This window comes from Cavia porcellus, unplaced genomic scaffold (assembly GCF_034190915.1).
Source record: "Cavia porcellus strain 051 isolate PalLab524CR breed Dunkin Hartley unplaced genomic scaffold, mCavPor4.1 scaffold_1, whole genome shotgun sequence".
Lineage (NCBI taxonomy): Eukaryota > Metazoa > Chordata > Mammalia > Rodentia > Caviidae > Cavia > Cavia porcellus.
In genome coordinates this window covers 55,226,162-55,247,858 of record NW_026947484.1, presented here as the reverse complement: position 1 = coordinate 55,247,858, position 21,697 = coordinate 55,226,162, and the positions used below count along the sequence as shown (strand labels likewise).

The 21,697-nt window shown below is 44.5% G+C and overlaps 1 protein-coding gene across 1 annotated transcript in view; it reads right to left on the bottom strand.

Annotated features, from left to right (window-relative positions):
* Positions 1–21,697, bottom strand: part of Sema6d (semaphorin 6D) — a 559,259-nt gene that overhangs the window by 358,106 nt on the left and 179,456 nt on the right. The window contains exon 2 of the mRNA XM_063248202.1: positions 3,426–3,506. The gene's annotated coding sequence lies outside the window, so the exon portion shown is untranslated. The remainder of the gene's footprint in view (positions 1–3,425; positions 3,507–21,697) is intronic.

Here is a 21,697-nt window from a genome sequence, read left to right as displayed (position 1 = left end):
TTTTATTTTTTTAGTAGGGGCAAGCATGACAGTGTATTCAAGTAAATTGTGTTTTTTGACCCAAGACATTTCTCCTCAGTTCATATTGATTATCTACAACATTCGCAATGAAACAGTTAGAGAGTAAACTCAGGGCTATGGGGGTGTATTTGTCTTAACAGATCAAACACTTAAGGCAGGATTTATGGAAACAGAGAGCTGTGGGTCAATAGGGAAAGAAATAAATTGTAAACAAGCAAAGGACTTTCTGATGTATGAAGGAGAAGAGAAAGGAGACTGGAGGGGGTGGAGAAGATAAGGGGCAGAGAGATAAACAGTTTGATTTGGTTAAAAAAAAAAAGAAAACAAAAAACCTACATCTGAAAAGAGGGATGAGGTCTAAGAACAGCTCAGGCACCTCAAAGATCAACCACTTTCCTCCACTCTTGCTAACAGGGTGTCTTAGTTACTTTTTCCTCATTGCTGGGACAAAATATCCAACACCAAAAATGAAGGAAGGAAAGACTGATTTCGTACAGTTCTTGGAGGTTTTAGTCCATACTCAGCTGGCTCCACGGCAGGGTAGCATGGCTGGGCTGTAGTTTATGGCTGGCTGCAAACAGCAAGGTGCAAACCAGCAAGAGAGAGACAGAACTTCTACTGTTATGTCATATCCTGGCCCCATCCCTAGGCGGGTGTAGCACTCACACCACCAATCCAAGAGCTAGACAACAAGCCAATCGAAAATGCTAGATTTGGTCCAGCCCATAATTCATGAGGCTTGGGGGCCACTGACATAAACTATGACACAGAGATTGTACCACAAATGCTTCTCCTTAGGTAGGACTGCTAGACCAACACCAGGGATAGTTCAGACGCTAGCCAGGGACAGTTATATTCAGCAACTTTTGTTGCAATAATAATGAAAAAAACCAGATACAAGATCTCAGAGCAAATCCAAGCCTTTGTTCAATGTTGAAGACCCAGACCAGGGGACTGAAGACGTTTCTATGACATAACACTCAAGTGAAAGAAGGGCTATACATAAACAGCAAATTCCCTAGCAAGGCTAAATCCTGGGTAGTGACCTTAATATTCTCAAAGTATTTCCCCTTATTTTCTTATCTCCAGGTAAATTTATGCAGAAGTAGAGTTAATATTAAACCTCATTTTATAGCCTATAATCGAAGGGCTGGCATTTAAGAGATATTTAAGATCTGGGAGGCAAAAGTAATAAAAATTTCTTTAGCTAAATGTAGTTCCAACTAAAGCTTTAGGATTTGGATCAAGGCTGACAGATTTTTGAATCTCTGCTCTTCTGTTGTTCATCAGTGGATTCTTCCTCAAACATCCTCACCTGATCCAGGGTCCTCAGGCCTGAGCAGTGTGACAGGATCTGGTACTGTCATTGGTTTTCTGAAGAGATGAGACGTTCCAGGCTACTTTCAAGAAAATCCTGAAATATCCTCAATGACACAAATACATTTAGCGTGATGTACGGAGTTTCTCTGGTAGCCTTTGTGCTTGAGAACAGAAAATATCTGTTGACATACAGAGCTCAGGTAACAGCTGCGCTCCAGAAATGAGTTAAAATCACTTCCTTAGCAAGTGACGATTCCATTATGGTCAATCATATCCATGTTTTTTTTTTTTTTTTTTTTTCTTTGTTTGATTTCTCACCCTCTTGGACTAAAACAAAATCCTTGTCTCTGTTTATTTCTGGCCTTTCTGATATTTGAGACTTAATGACTCTCTAATTTAAGATACTTACTTAAATTCTGTATATAAATCAGGAAATTGTAACCGAGCACAGAACTAGGTTTTGGTAGCTGCTTCTGGAAAGCATATCCAAGCCATGAAATCAACACAAAATTCAAGTGCGAGTTACTTAATTTTCAAGGAAAATGGAATAATCACAAATAAAGAAACTATACTGGCCTATGACATGCTCATTCACTTTTTCCCCCCTTTTTTGTTTTTGCTTTTGGTGGTATTGGGACTGGAACCTGGTAAGGTCTCAGTCACATCCCACGCTCTTCTTTTCATTATTTTATTTGGAGGGAGAGACTGGTTAAGTTACCCAGGTTGACCACAAATACCCTTCCCAGGGAATTCTGTTCATAGGTGTAAAATACGAAGCTATGCTGTCAGCACTAGGTGTCCACTTCAGTGATGCATTTCTAGGCTATTTTACCGTGATGCTCCCATTGTTCCATCAATGGGTGTTGAGAATACAGGATGCTAAATTTAAAGTTACAGCAAATGCAAGGGAAGAAAACCATAGGATGACTGGAGGAGAACAATTTAACGTTAAAGGTCAATGCAGAACTGCCAAAATCCACCTTTCAACATTCATAGATATTGAGCATCAAGGATGCAGAAACACACAAATCAGGTGGCTGGCAGTCATATGTTGTTCAGTTTCTCCAAGGACAGCTGCAAGACCGCACACGAAAAGGAACACTCAAGACACCATCAGGAACTATATAAAATTGTAGCGCTCAGAGGATCTGGCTCCACCAGTGGACCTGGCTCCATCTGAGGTTGATAGTGGGGTGGGTGTTCCTCTTGAGCTTGGCCTGCAAAGTCTAACAAGATGAGACCCATAGAAACCACTGTTTGACTCTGCTTCACCATATTATGGCATGGTTTCACTGTGCTTTGGAAACACCCAGATACTGTGTTTGCTCCTATAATAGATCTAAAGAGTTAATCTTTACTGCTTTCCACACTGTATCTCTACCTCAGATCTGAGACTGCGTAAGCACATGCATACACATGAATACACAGAGGACAGAATGAAGACTTGGCTTTGCAAAAGTGATCTTCCATGCGTACAATTTGCCAGGCAATCTCTTCACTGTTGGAAAGTCAGGTAATAACACACAGATGTCCCTCTGCTGGCAGTGAGTGACCAGCATAGAGATTCCTGCCATCAGCGGCAGACCCAGTTCGTTGTAGGAAACTGCTTAATTACCACAGGTTTGGTTTCAAGCCTAAGCTCCATGACCCAAGTGAAGGACATGACTGCCACCAAGGGAATTAAAAAAAAAAAAAAAAAAGAGTCACTTCCCTTTCCTTTCTCCCCATGGATCTCAAATGCTTTGTTCCCCTGCACTCTGATAACTGAATCTCCTTTGAATAGGAACTCTTTTGTTTTCCAAAATGGAAACCATTTCCTCCACTTACTCCAACTGAACAGGAAGCAAGAAATCCAAAGGGTACTTAGGTTCCCTATTTTTACCCAGGTGGAACAATACTACCGTCCGTAATGAATTGTGGCTATGTTTACTGCCATTTTTTTTTTTTTTTTTGCAAAATAATTGAATGGAGACCCGTCATGAGCAAAGAAAATTACACCTAAACAATTTCATTTCACATCCAGTACAAAAAGTCAGCTCCAACTAAAATTTAACATTGTTCGTTGGTGTATCTTTAAATCTTACCACTGCAAGCAATCCTGCAAATCCTTAAATTGAAGGCCTCAGAGTTCCCATGTCAGCTGGCACAGGCTCAGGCTGGAGATCCTGCCAAAAGTCAAAGGAAAACATTTAGGAGACAGAGCTTGATGGATGATTATTTTAATCCTGTATGTCCAGCACTGCTGGCAAGTTTGGTTTCTGAATGCCTGCTGCTGCTTTCATAAGACCCTTACACACCGCGGGGCACCCTTGGATTTTCCCCTTGGCCTAAGAGACTGATTACTGATCTCCACCTGCAAGTTCCTATTGAGACTGGAAGAGCAATTGTATTCATGAATACAAGCAAAAATAAATAAATAAATAAAGTCACACTGCATAGGTAGTGTTATAAACTGCAGCAAGGACATGGTCTCTGTTGGGGAAAGAAACAAAAAAATCCAGCAGCCGATCTGATTTAACCAAGTGTATGTTTAACCCTGCTGCCCAGTCTATGAGCATGCTGTGTATGTATGAGGCATGACTGGCCCTTGCATGAGTGCTCCCTAAGAGGGACACCATGCTCCTATACAAGGAGTGCGAAGAGCTGAAGGCTGCAGTGGACAGCTCTCCAGCTGGCCACACTCCTGGAGTAGAGAGATCAGAGTCCATGGAGGCCATCCAGGAACACAAGGTATGGGGCGCCCAAGGGAGCACTGGAAAATCCAAAGCCCAGGTGGAGGAAACAGAGGGGAATTCGTCCCTTCAGGTCCTTCCAAAGCTGCTGGAAAAACCAGTGAAGACTAAGGTCACCAAAGGACAAATTTGGAGATCTTTCGGACACACTTTGAGCTTCTGGGTCACTCATGGGTTGAATGATGCACAGGAGGGTTTTTCTCCAGTGCCTCCGATCAGCTCAGGAGCTTAATCTAAGTGAGAACTCTCCATTCACATTCATTTCATTCATATATATGTGCTCGTTCTCACAGCTACAGGGTGTTTCAAAATTAAGTAATGTCAACTTAATCGTTCCTGTATATGTTTTTGTTCCACCAGTGTGTGTTTATTTTGTTTGTTTGTTTGTTTGCCGTTAGAGAAGGCATAAGTTTTATGTTTACATATGTGGAAGTACCTTTAGGGATAATACAAATGAAATGCATATATTTAAAAATAAAGCTTAAGTCTAAATGCAACCCCCCCTCAGTGGCAGTTGTGTCTATCGAAGTAAGAGCAGGTATTGGGGAAACTCCCCCAAATGGTGGACACATCAGACTTTCTTCCCAGTGCAGTGTATGTCTGCTGTGTACTGCTACAAACCCGTGCTTCAGTGGAGAGGGGAAATATTCACTGTGATCAAACACTAGCGTAAATGCTTAAATTGTTAAAAACTTAGTAAAGAAAACATTGCCACTGATCTGGCTTAAAGTATCCCCCTTTTGAATATGCTTATCCCATCACTCTTGTCACTTTCTGAGGCAGTTCTGGAGGTCCTCTTTCTAAAGCATCTTTAGCTGCACTTGTGTGGCTTTTGATCTGGGGGAAGAGCCAGAAGACCCAGTGAATAAGGTGGACCCGGACACAGTGTCATTTCTCAGGAGCCCGTCTTTCATCGGAGAGTGCTCAGCAGCAGCATTCACCAAATTTTTGATCACATTTTTAAAGACTCTCAGGAAAGAGAACTTCTCGTGCTGCCCTGGAAAGTGGCAAGAACAGGGTATGTGGCTGTAAGGAGGCGATATGTTTTGAGGTGATTAATGACAATGTGTCCTTCACTGTAATAAATTTTTAAAAACTTGAAACATTCACCATATACTGTATCGTGATCACAGCTCATGTTTTTGTTGACAAATGAGAGACTGTAACATTTGGCATTATATATGTAGCTTTTTCAAATGTGACCCTTGCACTACCTTAACACGACCATGGCCACAAAATCATTTACGACAGTATTAAGTTAGTAATTTCATTAAAGGCTGATAGAATTTGGGCAAGAGTGAAGGATGATAGTTTTCATATGTGAGGAAGCACAAGAAGTACTTGGAGAGTCTGTAAAAATATAGATTCTCTGGCCCTACTTCCTAAAGATTCTGAGTCAATGGGTCTGGGATGGAGTCTAAGACTAATATTTCCAAGGAGAGCAGGCCACCGTACTGCACACAACCTACGGATTCCATTCAAGAACTACGTGGTAGGAGCCACCCTCAGCCCCAGTAGAGACCCTTTCCTGCCTCCGCCAGCCTTTGCATGTCTGGCCATGGGTGACATGCGCTGAGCACTGAATTCACCAGAAGTGTTTAGAAGAAGACCGACAGCTGGGATATGGAAAGGGAAACCAGCTCTTTGAAACTCTGAAGCTGCCATCAGCAAAATAAGGAAGATTTCTTTATCAGGCAAATATAAACCCATACTGTTTCAAAGGAAGGCATTGAAGAACCCAAGAGGCATCAGCACATAGAAACATGTTCCTTTCGGTTTCAGATTATTTTGAGTAATAAATTGTTAGGTAAAGGTCTTTCAGCTGAAATCCAAGGACCTGCCCTTGGCCTTTAAATCATTTGCATTTTGCATATCCATGTGTGCGAAGCACTTGCCTACACTAGTATCCTGCACTCCCAAGAGGCCCACGATTTTCAGCAGATTTGAATGAGATCTCTGAGTCACAAAGGGTTAAACACCCCTGGATTTCTAACTCTGAGAGTCTTGCTCTAGTCTGAGCTCTGCTTCTCACTGCTTTTGTGGCCTTTCACAAACGACTTTACCCCTCTGTACTTCAGTTTTCTCACTAATGAAATAAAAATGCTGAGCTAGGAAAATCTGAACTCTCTTCCAGTTGCATCCTCCTAGGAAACGCCAGTAACACTAACCTAGGAGCAGAAAGCTGGACAGTATCTTGGCCTAGGCTTCAGATTAATCTTATGAGGAAGAAACTGAAGCCCAGCGGGCTTATGATACTGAAATTACTGCAGGAGATCAAAGCCTGACTATCCATCACTTCGCTCTTCACTCTAACGCACAAGAAGTTCACAGGGTCCCATTCCCAGCTCTGGCTTTTGCTCACGGAGGGAGGGAACACTGCAGGCCGGATTTTCCTTCCTTGGCTGGGAGAGGGGTACATCATGTCCACTGGGGTTCTCATCCAGATTTTTCTCAGGGAGAGAACATATGTCCGGGTCCCCAGAGAACTGTGCTCCCACACTCACAGCTGTACAGCAGACAAGGGAAGTAAAGCTGTATCCCAATTTTTAAAAATAATCAGCATTTGCAAAAGTGCTCTGGGGTGTCTTCAGGAAGTATTCCAGGAAAACGGCGATTATAAAAATATCGCTAGGTTTTTTTTTTCCTGGATCCTACTCCACGCTTGGATGTGAATACTTCAGGTATGTCACTGATCCGCATTTATTCATCCAAAAACCAATGTTCAGCAAAGTACATGATTGTGCCTCCCCCCAGATAACAGAGCCCTTGGCACAAGATCTTGGGCACATGACCGTCTGCAGGGAGACCATGGCCTCCACAAACTCTGCTGCCCAATGGCCCGGGAGAGAGGGTTGGTCACCTAAGCTTCCGCGGAGCTTCTCAGTGTCAGAGAATCTGTTCTCTTGACACAGATAAGTTTACCCAAATCACTTCTGTGAACCCTAAAGGCAATAGTGTTTCCTCACTCTGCCAATATTTATTTGCTTATCAAAATCTTCCTTATCCAATAACCCCTAGATCAAATTTCCTCCTCCTAATCTCCCCCTATTCTCTTACCCCACCTTCCTGAGGAAGGTCTCAAGCAATCTCATCTATTTCTTCCCTACAGCACTACAAAGGGAGGAATTCTGAGGCTTCACTACATTGTTTCTGCTTATTGTATCCATAAGAGAAGGGTGATGGAGCAGTAATTCAGAGAGTAATAACCAATGAATTACTGAGCATTGGGGAAGGAAGGAATCAAAAGCAAAGAAGAGGAAAGCATATTTTTGTTTTGCTTATGCTTTGTGTTATGTCCTTTGTAAGCTATTTGAACTATATGATTTCATCTAATTGTCCCCAAGCCCTGCTTCGTAGATAGTCATTCATTTATGAAAGATGGTAAGCCCTTTCACAGATACAGTAAGCAAGTCTCAGAGAGCCAAGTCCAGGGGTAGCTGGAAGAGGTGGGATCTCTGTGAATGCGTGCCTTGTGACAGGGGTGTCCCTACACCCCACCTTGACCTGCATTCCAGGCTGCAGAGGTGGAAAGAGAAGTGTGGAAATTCATCCAGGAAGTGGATTTTTGCAGACCTGGAGAAGATAAGCAGGGCTCTGACACCTTGGTAGGAGATCCATCAACTACCTACTTCTACAGCCCTTCATCTCCCATAGAAAGTGCAGAGAAAGAAAGCGCTGGTGGGATCTCCAAATGTCTGCGCTCTGGGCTGGTAAGTTATCAGATGGGCTTTGTTAACCGAGTCAAATCTTTAGGCCCCAGGAACGATACCATGTCAGCATCAGTCCTTGCTCCCCACCTAACACAGGCCATTTTCAGAGGGAAAAGGTCACTGCCCATCCCTTATGACCAGATTCCACCTCCTTCCACACACGGGAGGGACTTGACAGCTTTTTCCACCAAGAAGGTGGACAGAAATCAGGCCTGACGGATGAGCGAATCTGCTCCTTTGCCAACCAGAAACAATTCTATACCTACGTTAAGTGAATTTTTTCCAAATATTTTAGCAACACCGACAGCCTAAGTACTCCCAAAATAATGATGATAACACACTTGCCCATTGTTTGGAATTTTTCACCTTACAGAGCATCTTCACATATGCCATTCTCAATTTCCACAAAACTATATCAAGTGAATAAGACAGGATAACCTTTTTTAAAAAACTAACAGGGTTATATTTACCTTAGTTTTTCCAGCTTTATCAAAGTATGACTGACAAATAAAATTGCACACATTTAGTTTAATGTTGGCCACACATCAGCAGCAGTTCCTTGGTATCTACAAAGAATTGCTTCCATCATCCTGCAGCCCATGTAGCATTCAGATTCTAGCACCCACAGATGCCAAAAACAGATGTATCAACAGACACAAATAACAAGTATAATCCACACACATGGGGAACAGTTTAAATCATTCCTAGATTGAGCAGGGTATGGTGGCACATGCCTATAATCCCAGTGTTTGGGAGGCTGAGGGAGGAGAATTGTTGTGAGTTCAAGGCCAGCCTGAGCTACATAGTGAGACTCTGTCTCCAAAAAAACCAATACAGGAGTCAGTGCCATTCATAGACTGCGAGGGAAGAGAACAAGAAGTCCCCAAGAAGCCCTCCCAGCAAATCAGGGCCATGCATGGGCTGCTTGGTGGACAGCCAGACCCCAGCCCCTTCTGGTGCAGGCTTGGAAACAAGAAGAGCCAACCGAACTCCTGCTTTGTTTTGTTTGATTAAATCTGATGCCATGGGCAGCACTTTCAAAGATAGCAAGATATATTATGATAGCTGTTTTGGATTTACTATTATCTTGTTTTGAAGTCCTTTATTGTGTTCATTTTTTTTTTTCATTTTTATTGGTTCTGTTCTGTTTTGCTTGATTTTTACTATGTCTGAAGGTAGCTGCGGCTATTTTGAAGACAACAACAGGCATTATGGTAACCATTGTTGATTTCCTATTGCTTTGAAGTCCTGTGTCACTTACACTGGTTGTGATTATTTTTATTCCTTTTTATTTTTATTGGTTTTATTCTTTTTAAAATAAAAGTTTAAAACTCCAATACATAAATAAATAATCCTCCCATCATTTATGATCCCTACTGCCATGTGAATGCTACAGAAATGGTTGTCTTACTACATTGTTTAGGGAGCGATGATGGGAAGAAAGTATGCATCTGCTTGGAAGAAATTTTTTCCTAAAGGTTCCTAGAGCTTGGGAAGTTGGACTTGTGGGCAGAGCGGGCATAGGGGAACAACTGTACTGCGTCTGTGTTGCGCATCAGCTAACAGGGGTTCACCTAATAAGTAAGGGTTTGCACCCTCTGACTAAAACCCCATCCCCACACATAGGACCTGGAAACGGCTGTTCCTGTGGGTTCATTGTTACGGATCCCTCATGTAAGTGTGGTCGTGCAGGGTTTGATTTTTCTGACCTGCTTTGCTTCACTTGGCCCAATTTGCTTCAAAGCTGACCCACATTGCTACACATGGTAGGATTTCCTTACTGTTCAGGCTGAGTAATATTCACAGGCATACGGATGTGGGTATACGTGCTGACAAATATTGGTTCACTTTTAGAAACAACAAATGGGTTGAGCAAAGGGTCCAAAATAGTGCATTTATGTTATGCAAAAACAAGAAAATTTGTTTTTCTGGGGATTTGCTAGGTACCACACACTGTGAAGAAATGAAGACTCAAAGGACTTACGAGGGTAGAACAACGGGCCAAGCGTTACGCATTGGCAGCAGAGCTGGTTTTCAAATCCAGGACAGTCAAGGCCCACAGTGCTCACTAAAACCTCTTCTGGTATCCTACTAATCTCTTGCATAGTTTCTCAGTGCCTGGGAGTCAGGTTCTCTGCCTCACACCATGCTGCCCCGCGCAGTTACATGCTGTAATGTGGACAGCAGAGATTCCTGGGAACCTCAGGTCACGATTCCTTCCCTTTACTCTTCACCATCAAGAGAGTGCAGGTCGAAGTCACTAATTTTAGAATCGTTTAGCAACCTGATTTTGTTTCCCCTGTCACGTTCATTGGCTGAGTGTTTCTCTTTCCTGTTTCTCCAGTCATTACTGGTGGTTTCCTGCATGCATGCAAAGCTGTAGACCACACATCAGTGCACACTCAGCCAAACCTTCCCTTCATTCCTTCCATGGATAAAAAGAAAAGAAAAGAAAACTGAAGAATGACAGAGAGAATTACAAAGGATATGTTGAAGTGGTGGCTTTTCGGAGGGGTTCTCAGACCCCTTCCACGAGTGGGTGTGTCAGAGAATGTGGGACCCGTGAATCCCTACAGGGCATATGTCTCTGCATATGGATGCCTAACTGCATAATGTGCTTTTCACACTTTGAAGCTGCCAGATGCCTTCCCTGTTCTGAAGGGGGCTGGGAACCTGCTTGAAATCAAGAGGCTTCATAATTCACTTATGCAAGCCACGGACCCCTCTGGATGACACCTTCTTCTCTAAAGAATGATTGAGAGAAAGAAGCAATAGAGCTGAAAGTGACAATGAAATATTAGCAGCTCAGCCTGGTGTCTGAGGCCTCAGGCCTGAAGAGGGAATTACGCCAGTCAAAAGAAGAGGCTGGCCTTCAGGCCAGCAAGGAGTAAAAACAAAGGAAGCAAGAGCTCTTAGGTGCCCGGGGCTAAACCTGCTGCATGGGGAGTGCTGTGAGGTGCTGATTCCTCTGCAGGCCCTTGAGCATCCCTCAATGTAAGGCTGCAGGCAGGCAGCGGCTGGCCAGCTGCTCTTGATGCCCACCCTGACCTCTAGAATCTCTGAACCCTCTGAGGTCAGGGAATGAAGGGTGCACAGGAGGCTTCGTGGACTCAAGATGAGGACCCAGCCTGGCCTGAGAAGGGATTTTGGAACAGGCTTCCCCTCACTCCTGGCAATCTCCAAAAAGATCCATGTGCATTGATTCTCAAAATTCTGTCTTGAGACACCAAGTTCCCACTGTCTGCCTCAGCCTTCGCTTTCTTAACAGCCATTCCAACCTCCTTAACCCCTCCTCACTCAGGGGTGAGACCCTGCTCCTTGGGGAGAATGCTCAGCCCTGTTACTGTACCCTCTTTGCAGAGCTGGCTGCAGGGCGCTCCCACCTCCCCTGTGAGGGCCACACCTAGTTGGCTGTGCTTCCACCCCGCTGCTCTCTTCTCCCCTGGACAAGTTTCCTACCCACCCTTAAGAAACAGCTGCCCCTTGATCAGCTAGTGAAGATGTCCTCGGGACACCTTGCACGTATCCCCACTTGACCTCTTCGCCCCTTCCACTAGAGTGCTATTTCCATGTTTCCACATTTGTGGAGAACAGAGAATGGGAGAAATGCTTACTTATACACCCTTGTCTCTGGTATGCTGAGGATGGTTTCTGGCTTGCGTTCGATTAACAAATACACAGGGACTGAAAACATAAGTAATGGAGTACTCGTTCCCTCTCACATCCTTTTAGAAAAATGTCATATGTGCCTTCATCAGTCTTTGTGGATATTGGGGCAAAACCATTCTAGAAAGCAAGAGAACAGAGGACGTCCCCCGAGTCCTGCCTGGTTAACGCCGCTCTGCTACAGAAACGCTCTGGTTTCCTCAGCTCCTGTAGCAAAGTGCCCAGAGAGCAATGGCCCCAGATTCAAACTCCAGCATGGCAACCAGAGGAATGCAGCTGAAATTCAAGCCCCTCTTTGATAGAATGAGGATGTGGAGAATCTACCTTTTCAGACTATTGTGAAGAAAAAATAAATCATGGCCAACAAGATCATAGCTTCTTGTAGGTTCTCCATGAATACATTTTTAAAAATGCTTCATGCCTCAACTAGCCCCAGTTTTGGGCTTGCAGAAATCCTAGAACAGTTGACATCCTTGGTAAGGCAGTTAGCATAAAGCAGAGTCATCTGAACAATTTTCCAAGTTACATCCCTGGATTCTGCATGAGAAACACTCCAGTGCACAATCACGGTTACAGAGGGAAGTGTGTTTCTCTCCCCCTCAGGAGCGTGAGACATAAAGGAGGTTGAGAGCCACTTCTCTAGAACGTAATTCTGAAAGTCTTGCTCTTTATTTTCACAGACATAATTCTAACAGCGCTCCTAAACCTCTTACCCTGGAACGCTTCTAATAGCTTCCTGGTTGACCTTGTTCTTTAGAGGTTTCTCCTTGTCAATCTACCCTGTAGGTAACAGCTACATGCATCTCATGAACTCCAGAAAGGCAGAGCGATCTCCCAATGAGGTGGGTACCTCAGTTGTCCTCAGAGGGTGGCCCTGCCCTGCCTCCCCCACCCACTGCACCCCACCAAGTACTATGGGGCATCCTTGATCCATTGTCCATTGCTCCCGCTTGCAGGGGGTCCCTGCCCTCTCTAGCCTCCACCTCTTCCCACCACGGGAAATGAAGATTCTTCAAAGCAAATGCAAACCCTGCTCTCACTCCTGGTGGTGGCAGGGTACCTAGCTCTCCTCCACCTTCTAGACTGAATTCATCACACTTGCATCCAAGTCAGTCCCGACTTTATGAGCCCTACTGCTGTGCGAGTTTGCAGCTTCTTCAGAGAGATGTGTCTTTAATATCTGTGTTTCTCCCTATAGTTTAGATGCTCGCTAAATCTGCATATAACAGAGACAAATCCCTTGTTCGTGTCCTGTGTCACCACATACCTTGCTGATGATATACCTCCTTGGATCTGTGTCACCTACATGTGCCTTTTTTGGATTTTTTTCATTACTTTTACACTTTGCCCTTTCTTTTCAAATAAATGTTATGAGAAAAAAGAGATTTTCACACATACAGGTCAAGTTCAGTTCAAAACCGAGGAAGGCAGGGCAAATTCTCCAGCCAGCAGCAGGGCGGTGGAGGGAGGTCTCACCCACTACACTGAAACTCTGCCCAACCTGACTGCCTGGAATAACCCACAATGCACAATGGCTTTTCTTTGTGATGTCCTAGGAGCAGGGCAGGTCTCTGTCCCTGCATGTCTCCCTCTTTAGTGGCGACATAAACACAGGCTGTCTCCTGCCTGTGTGTTTCTCGGTGGTACACACATTTCCTGCTGGAGCATCAGAAGCTGTTCACTTATTCTTGATTCAGTGTTCATTGACTCATTCGTCAAACATGCATTGAGTTTTTCCTTATATCATGTGCTACAGTAGTTCCCAGGGAAAGCAGATGCATAAGAAAATGAGAGCGACTCTACAGGAAGTCACTGGGGGAGGGGAGAAGATAGACTATGAGCAAATGACAGTACAAGCAGGCAAATGGCACACATGCACCATGCAGAAGGAACCCAGGAATGCAGTTAAAAGCTCCTGCTGTTTCCCACTGAGCTCTGCAGAAAACCTGGACGCACCTACACAGACCTCTTGCTTGGGGCCCATATATTCCCTATGAGCTCACTGCAGCTCTTTGGTAAGGCTGCCTAACCTTAGCACAAAAACTCCTATCATAGTTACAGGAGCGGTACCCAGAGCCTGCAGCCCCTATCCCTAAAACCCTTCTGCACAGAAAAGTACAGCAGTCTCCTTGCTGCATCTCAGTCTCAGCATCTCTGCTCTCCCAACCCTGACCCAGTGGAGACAGGGTACACACATGGGAGAGCACCTGCAGGACCTCCAGAGTCCTCCTGCTCTCCCTCCAGCACCAAGCAGCTCCTATAATCAGCATTAGGCACACACAGCTGTTTAAACTCAGATCACTTAAAATGAAATGAAGTTCAAATGTAGGCTCCATGGTGCCATCAGCTAGCTGATCTGCAGCCATTCGCAGCCGCGCATGGCTGATGGCCGCCCAGTGGATGGATACAGAGCAGGGAAGGTTCTGCCACAGAAAACAATCTGAGTTTCTATTCACCCATTTATTTTCTGTTCTTAGGAATTTCTTGCTGTGTTCAAGGGGACAATGAAAAAGAGTAGACATCATCCATTTGAGGAGGGCTTCACATTCTCAAGTAAGATGAAGAAATTAAAAAAAAAAATAAACAAGCTGAACTAGCTGTGGGTGGGAGGAATATACAGAAATAAAGCAAGCAGATTTTACCCTCAACCCTTGGAGATGCCCTCAAAGGAGACACGATCCTTTGTGCAGCTCTAAGAGGAAGAGCAATCACCTTTCTAATTTTCGAAGTAGAAAGGACATTGGGCAAGGTCAGGGTGCACATGTGGTCACCAGAGAAGAGTGCAGTGCACATGAGGGACAGTGTAACCTTTTGTCTCGCCGGAGTTGGGCACCTTGGAAACAACAGGCTGGCAGAGTGGACGGCACACTTGCTAAAGGGTACTGGTGAGCTGGTGGTGGCAGGAAGGGTCTCAAATCAGGGCACAATGTCTAGGGCACCAAAGTCACACAGCACTGGATCTTTGCTCAGAATTCGCCCCTTCCCAGCGTTACTATCTCTGGCAAATTTAAAAATCTTTCTGAAGCCCATTTCCACCATTGTGAAATAGCATTAGTGCCACTCCAGCTTTTTATGATTGTTTTGTGCCTCGAAGGAGACCCCGTGTATGCCCCAGTGCACTGCATATGTCTCTTATTAAAAGTGAAAGTTCTGATTGTTTACAGGGAATGTGACATCATGCAAAAGCCTGAAGAGCAGAACAGAACGATGACACTGTGTAGCCAAACCACTCACGACTGACAGTGCCACTAATAAGAATAGCTAGCACTTACTGAGTATTTATTATACACCAATCAGGATACCGAGTATGTTCAACAAGTTTATTCATTTACTCCACCAACAATCCTTGAGACAGGTTATCGTCACTATCTCCCTTCTGCAGAAGAGGAAACAAAGGTATGACGAAGTCAAATAATTTGTCACACAATCAATAACACAAATCCAGGAATCAGTTCCTTGAATCTGTATATGCTTAGTTCTCTGGCTGTGGTGGAAACTATTTCCTACCACAGCACAGCTTCAAAATAATTTTAAATACAGATCTTCAAAGCAACATTTTTGTGCCACTAAAAGTGGTTAAGCTAGAAAGTGTTCATAAGAAATAATCCATGGAAGGTCACCAGGATAGGAAAGACCAAAGGCTTGAGGAATCCCTTGGATACTCCAGATTTTCTTCTACAAGAGAGGGTTCTCAACATCAGCCTTCACACGAAGTCACCATATACATCAGCATCACATGGCAATAGGCTCCATGCCTGTTTCATGGTTTTGCAAGAAATATTAAATAAGAACCAATACAGACAGGATCTTACACAGATAGTAAGAGATGGTATTGAGAACTAGCTTTTGCCACTATGATTTTTATTCTTTTACTTAAAGCATAGTTTCCCAGTATGGAGTCTCTTAAGACCTGCAAAATCTTTCACTGGGCTCATGTGAGTTCTCTTAAATATCTCAAGGATGGAGAAGAAGGTATCAGCAACATGAAAGTCTTACAAAGGAACACAAACCAGTTTATGATCTAAACCACCTTCAACTCTGTATTGAAAACCTTGTCCAACTCGATTTCCAGCAACCCTTGCCAGTGTGATCTGTGCTGGCCCAAATCTGGGCTTAGGTTTGCCCAGTACACTCCTGTTCCCAAGGACTAACTTCTTGCTTTGCCTTCCAAGGAAGCTCTTCCAAATGTTTCTTCTGCTATTTTGTCCTTTTGTCTGATGTGTGTCTTCACATAATCCCACTTTAACGAGGGAGATAATACGATAACTACCCTCTAAATTTGCTCCAGGGCTTCACAGCCCAGCTTTTCCTCATGGAGAAAACTGTTTAAGGTGGCCATGTGTCCCCAGAATTAGTTGCCAGCCTGGGTCAGCAATGGTGGCAGGCTACGGTCCTTCTCCAGACAAAGACAACCAATAATTCTGGAAGGACACATTTTCAAGTCAGCAAAGGCAGATCCTCTTTTGTTGGTCTTACACATTTGATAGGATCAGAAAGCCGATCTGGGCCCTCAGCCAGGCAGGCAGTGGAGCGGGCGAGGAGGGGTTCAGCCTCAGGAGGACAGGCCCTGAGAACAGAGAGATTCTTAGAGAGATTCAGCAGGATGGTGGCTGGGAGGCGACTCCGGAAGTCGAATGTTGCTTGGCACTTGATTAAAAGCAGATTGTTGTGGGCTGAGTTGTCATGGGAATCTCACTGGGCTAGCAAGCTCTCAGTGGGTTTGAGGCCTAGAATCACCAGCTAGGTGACCTTCTACAAATCATTTAACCTCTCCTCTCCTCTGTTGCTTTCCTCCTCAACGAAATGCAGATCATACCTGAAAATAAGAAAAACTACAAAATATTTTCTCTAGCTGAGAAAATGGATTGTGGCTTATAAACTGTTTTGAATATATAAACTACAGCCATACAAAGAATTTACATGGCAATGCCCAGCAAAGCAGCTGGCACATGCTGATGGAAACAGCTCCACCCCTGCGTCTCAGTGATGGCGCCTAACAGGCATCATCAAGGCGGGAGCAGCTGCAGAGCACTGGCCGGGGCTACGCTGGCTGCACCGCTGGTGAGTTCCTGCACATGGCTGACACCTTGTGACCACACCTGCACCTCTCCTAGGACCTTGGCTTCACTGTGGCTATCTCAGTCTGAAGGCAATGGCCCAACTTGGTCCTGGAGAGGTTGCTGACAGCCACTTAGAGCCATCCCCAGACACCAGGATGCAAAAAAGTGACCAGCGGCCCTTTGGGTCCTTTTCTCAGCTCTGCTTTTGAACTGATGGCCCTTCCCCAAACTAAAATTTCCAGCATCTTTCTTTTCCTCGGCTGCACTTTATTGCTCCTTTCCCTGACAATTCTCAGCCGAATCCTTAGAGCACAGGGAGTAGAAAATGGGATGTTACTCATTAGGATTGCAAGGATAGTAGGAAAATGTACATGCGCCCAAAACCTCTGAGTTCATTTTGTCTGAGACCCCAGTCTCACCCAGAAGACACACCAAAGGCAAGCAGGAGCCTAGGGCCTCATGGCATCCAAGGCAGGGCCTCTGTGACTTTTGGTGGTTTCAAAGGGTATCTGATTCGACAGCAGCCAATAAAGCTGCAGACACGGCCAGATCAGATAAGCAGAAAGAACATCTCCGGCCAGAATTAAAAAGGCTATTTTTGGGATATGTCAGAAGGAGTGGAGCTAGATTGGAAATGACTGCAAAGGTGATTAAATAGGTGAGAACAATGAGAGCACTTCCTGAACATTGCTAAGGAGGGGAAAATTCCTAATCATTTTTAAATTATACGTCGTAATTAGCCAAGACACAAAATGCCATGGCTTGGATTAAGATCTCAGACAGCTGTCCTTCTTGCTAGGACAGGAGTTGGAGGCTGGGGGAGCTGATTCCCTTACCATTTGGGTAACGATTTAAGATCCCAGGTTTTATACACATATTCCTTTATAATAAAGCACACTTTGAAAGATACAGTTGTTCCACTTTTGCTTTTTTCCCCTTTCAAAGGAAATGAAAAAAGGCAATGGAAATTTTTCTAGAGAAACAAAATCTCAAAACCCAGCCACTGGAAATTGCTTATGAAGCTGCTACAGAGAATGGATACAGGATATTATATTTATATTACAACAATTTCAGTGACAAGTGGTAAAGAGCAGGAAAACGCTGAAGTTTCACCTGAATGAGTTACTCCACGCTAAAGAGTCTTAATTAGCACCACACAAGTACCATGGAAACAGGTTAATTACCTACAGAAATAAAACAATGAAATCACCCCAACAATCATGCAACCAGGATATCACTGTATAATTTCTGCTGGAAAAGCAAACTTTCCAAATTAGAAGGCAATAAGGAAAGCCTGGGAGAAAAATAAGACCACCTTTGAATAACTTGTGTTTATACCTCTATTCTTTGCTTGAGTATTTCTTTAGTACCTGTTGCACATAAGGTTTTGCTTACCAAGAGAATGCAAAACTAGATAAAGCAAAAGTCTGCTCGCAATCTGAAGAAAAAAGCAAAGTGGTTTCCCTCTCATAGATCACCTTTCTTCTCTAGCTCTCTGCGGATGATTTCATTTGGTTAAGTATCTTGGATGAAGCTTTCCGTGCAGGATATCTCTGATGGTGACCTAGGATCACTGGGCCCATGCATCCCTGGCTGTCTCTGATGGTGACCTAGGATCACTGGGCCCATGCATCCCTGGCTGTCCACACCGATGTCTAGGACATTTGTGTCTGACATTTGGCAGCCACCAAAATAAGCATGTCCAGCTCCAAGCCAGTCATTTCCCTACTCCTCCATCAGCACCCTTTCCACTGTCCAGGCCTGGTAGAGGATGCTGCTATGACAGAGAAGTTGAGGTGATGGGGGACAGGCCCGACAGGGTTCCACACTGGGCTTCAGATTCTGCTCTCACTTTCAACTTGGAATGTGGGTTCCATACGAGAAATCCAAGGGGACAGCACAGCAAGTGTACCAGAAGGGGTATACAGGTAACAGGAATGCCTGGATATGTTACTACTCTTCTGTATTTTTCCTGTACTAGGGATTGGACCTGGACCTAGTACATGCTAGGCAATTAATTTATCAGCCCTATTTTAGTACAAGCATGTGTGGGCTGCAATTCCAGGCATGCACCACTATCCCTGACCTGTTTTAGTGCATTTAATAAACTGCTTGTCTTGCCTCTTGAACAGAAGTCTGTTTAGTCTGTTTTCTGCTGCTATAACAGAATGCCATAGATGGGATAATTTATAAAGAAAAGAAGTGTAACTCTGATGGTCCTGCAGGCTGGAAGTCCAAGATGAAGCATCTAGTATCTACATGGCCCACATGCTGTGCCAGCCCATCCATGTAAGACAGTGGAGAGCAACGCACAGAGAGCCCACATTTGCAGCAAACGATTTCTGCAGTGACAATCCAGGCCCATCTTGAGGGCAGTGCCCAAGACCTTTAGCACTTTTCAAAGGTCTGAACTCCCAGTGCACACAGAGAGAACATTTCAGCCTGCATTTGGAGGGAACCGTTCTTTTTGCTCTGGGCCCTACTTAGTCAGTACCACAGATTAGGCGGCTTTAACAATAGATATTTGTTTCTCACCGTTCTCAGCTGAAGTCTGAGATCAGGGTGCCAATATGGGTCCGGTTGAAAGGATTTTGCGCTAGATGGGATACTGTAGCCAGTGAGGGGCTGGGAGGCGGAACCAAGGGGCTCTATCTTGAGGACACTTTTCCTGTCCCTAAGCAATTTACCTGTGGCACGAAATGAATACCAATGGGCTATCTGTGCATCACTAATGCCCCTTAGGCACCACCCCAAACCTAAGCTACATGTATGCCCCCACACCACGTGTCTGGCGGAGAGAACGGCAGCCCCCAGAGACAATGCCAGACCCCGGAGGTCATGCAGTCTCTCCCTACATTCTTAAAATAAAGGTCACTTTTATTTCATACTTTTTATCTTTTTAGCCGTGCCAAAAATTCTATCAGATGGTTCCCTTCCACACGGAAAATTCTATCACCGGTGAGAATTCCTCCTGCCTTACAGACAGCTGCCTGCTTGCCGTATCCTCACACTGGGACACAGAAAGCTGTGGGGCATGGAGAATCTTGTTGTAACACCACCAGTCCCTTCTTTGGGATTCATCCTTGTGACCTCATGCAAACCTGACTGCCCCTGAGGTCTCACCATTTACATTAACACGTGGAATTAGTGGGTGCTAATTCCATGTGCAAATGCTGGGGAGAAATGGTCAACAATGCCCGGAGATTGAATGGCTGATCCTGGGAATGAACACTGTGAAAAGGTTCAGGCCGCGTGCCTGCAGCTTCCTCGGTGCGGGCGCCATGTTTCTTTCCCCTCTCTTCCTTTAACTTTTATTGTGTTGATTCTTATTAGTCCATGTCTGAAGCACACAATGACGACACTGCCGGTGTGGAGTCCCTGCATGTAAGTACACAACACTCGTTCATTTTCATCCTTCCCTTCTCCTATAACCTCCATCTCTTGTTCTCCTTCCATCTGCAAAAGCTCTATCTCTCTGTTTCTTATTATCTATCTTTTACTTTTCTCTTTAGTTTATTTATACTGTGGGTTTCTCATATAAGAGAAATCATATGATTTCTCTCATAAGCTTGTGTGTGTGATTTGTTTTGTTTGACATCACGATCTCGAGATGTAGAGAGGCCACACTGACTTCATTGTGTCCCGGACGCATCTGGTCGACAATGTTTTGGGGAAAAGTCCAAGCCTTGAAACATTGCCCCCACCCCAAGGTAAAAACATGAGGTCCCTAAGGACAAGAAGCAAACAAGTTATGTAATCTGAGCGTGCGCAATTAGAGTTTCTTTGTTCTTTATCTCAATAAAAGCTACTTGCTTAGGCTGGCCAGGTGGCAGGCATTTTGCTGACCCCTAGTGTTTGTGACCCTTTATTTTCCCTTTGCTTGCAGAACCCCAACATCGAGGCACATCTGTTGTTCTATAAATGACTTAAGCTTTCCCTTCCTAGGGCAAAATCAAGTTGACCTGGACATCACCAGGGGTCTTTGTGGCCATTTTGGCTTGTGTACAGCTTGCCTGGATGTCAAGGCCACCATGACTTGGGCCCTTGTCCCATCTGGGGACTCTTCCTGCTGGATACAACTTCTCTTTCTGGCCCATGTGAGTGCTGCAGAAGAGAAGGTAATGATGCCACATGACTTTTTATTCTTACAAAAGGAATGGTTTTCTTTACACCAGGAGAAAACCAACAAGGTATCTACATGACAATCCGTGTAAAGACTTTGTAGATGATGCTCGGTGAGCACAGCCTTCTGGCTTGAAACCCAAGGCTTGCTCTGCTCCATGGGACTTGTCTTTCTCATTTGATCCACTGAGGAAGACACAAGAATTTGCATGTTCAGTTTCACAACTTCCCTGTGACATTTTCCAACGCTCACTCCCCCAGAGCAGCAGCGTCTTTGAATCCCAAGGGCACGTTTGATGAAATTCTCTTCCCCCTCACAGGGCTCGGTGGAACAGCGTGGTACATTTTCCAAAGTACAACTAATTGAAGCTCTTTATCTTTCTTAGTTCCCTCCGTTTCAAAATACCTATTAGGCTCATAATTTTATACATCAGATACACTGTAACACTCTACCTTTCTGTACTGGGGAATGTCTTCATTTCTCAACTTTCTCAAAAATGTCAAAGTTTGGCACTTGTCACCAAAACTGCAAGACCACAGAGATCCAGACTGGGGGTCACTTTGGTCTAGATGAAGAAGTGGAGGGTTATCCTTCCCTTCACTGACAAAGCAGCCATCACAGGCTGCCCCTTCACAGTGATGCCTTAATATCTGCTCATTTAATTATGTAAATCACCAAAGAGGACTGCTGTTTATGGTAATTTGCACATGTGGGTGGGCTGCTTCCCAAGGTAAGCAATTTAAATCAAATTATTTCTCAAGGAGATCTATCACTTGTTGATTTTGACAGATAAACCCTTATAACTCCACCGAACGATTACTAAAGGCTGTAGAAAGAAATCTAAAGACTTCAAAATTGAGGTGAATCAGTTAGTGGCCCTCTGTGAAAGGCATGGCTGACAGGCTATGCAGGCGTCGTCTGGTATGTCCACTGGTGTCCGCCAGAACACAAGCAACCTGAGAGGTGTGTGACTGGTGAGCTCCATCGGTGTTCACCATTCCCACGTCCAACCTTCCCTTGCATGTGACGTCTCCCCTGATAACTCACCACCCTCCCACATGAACC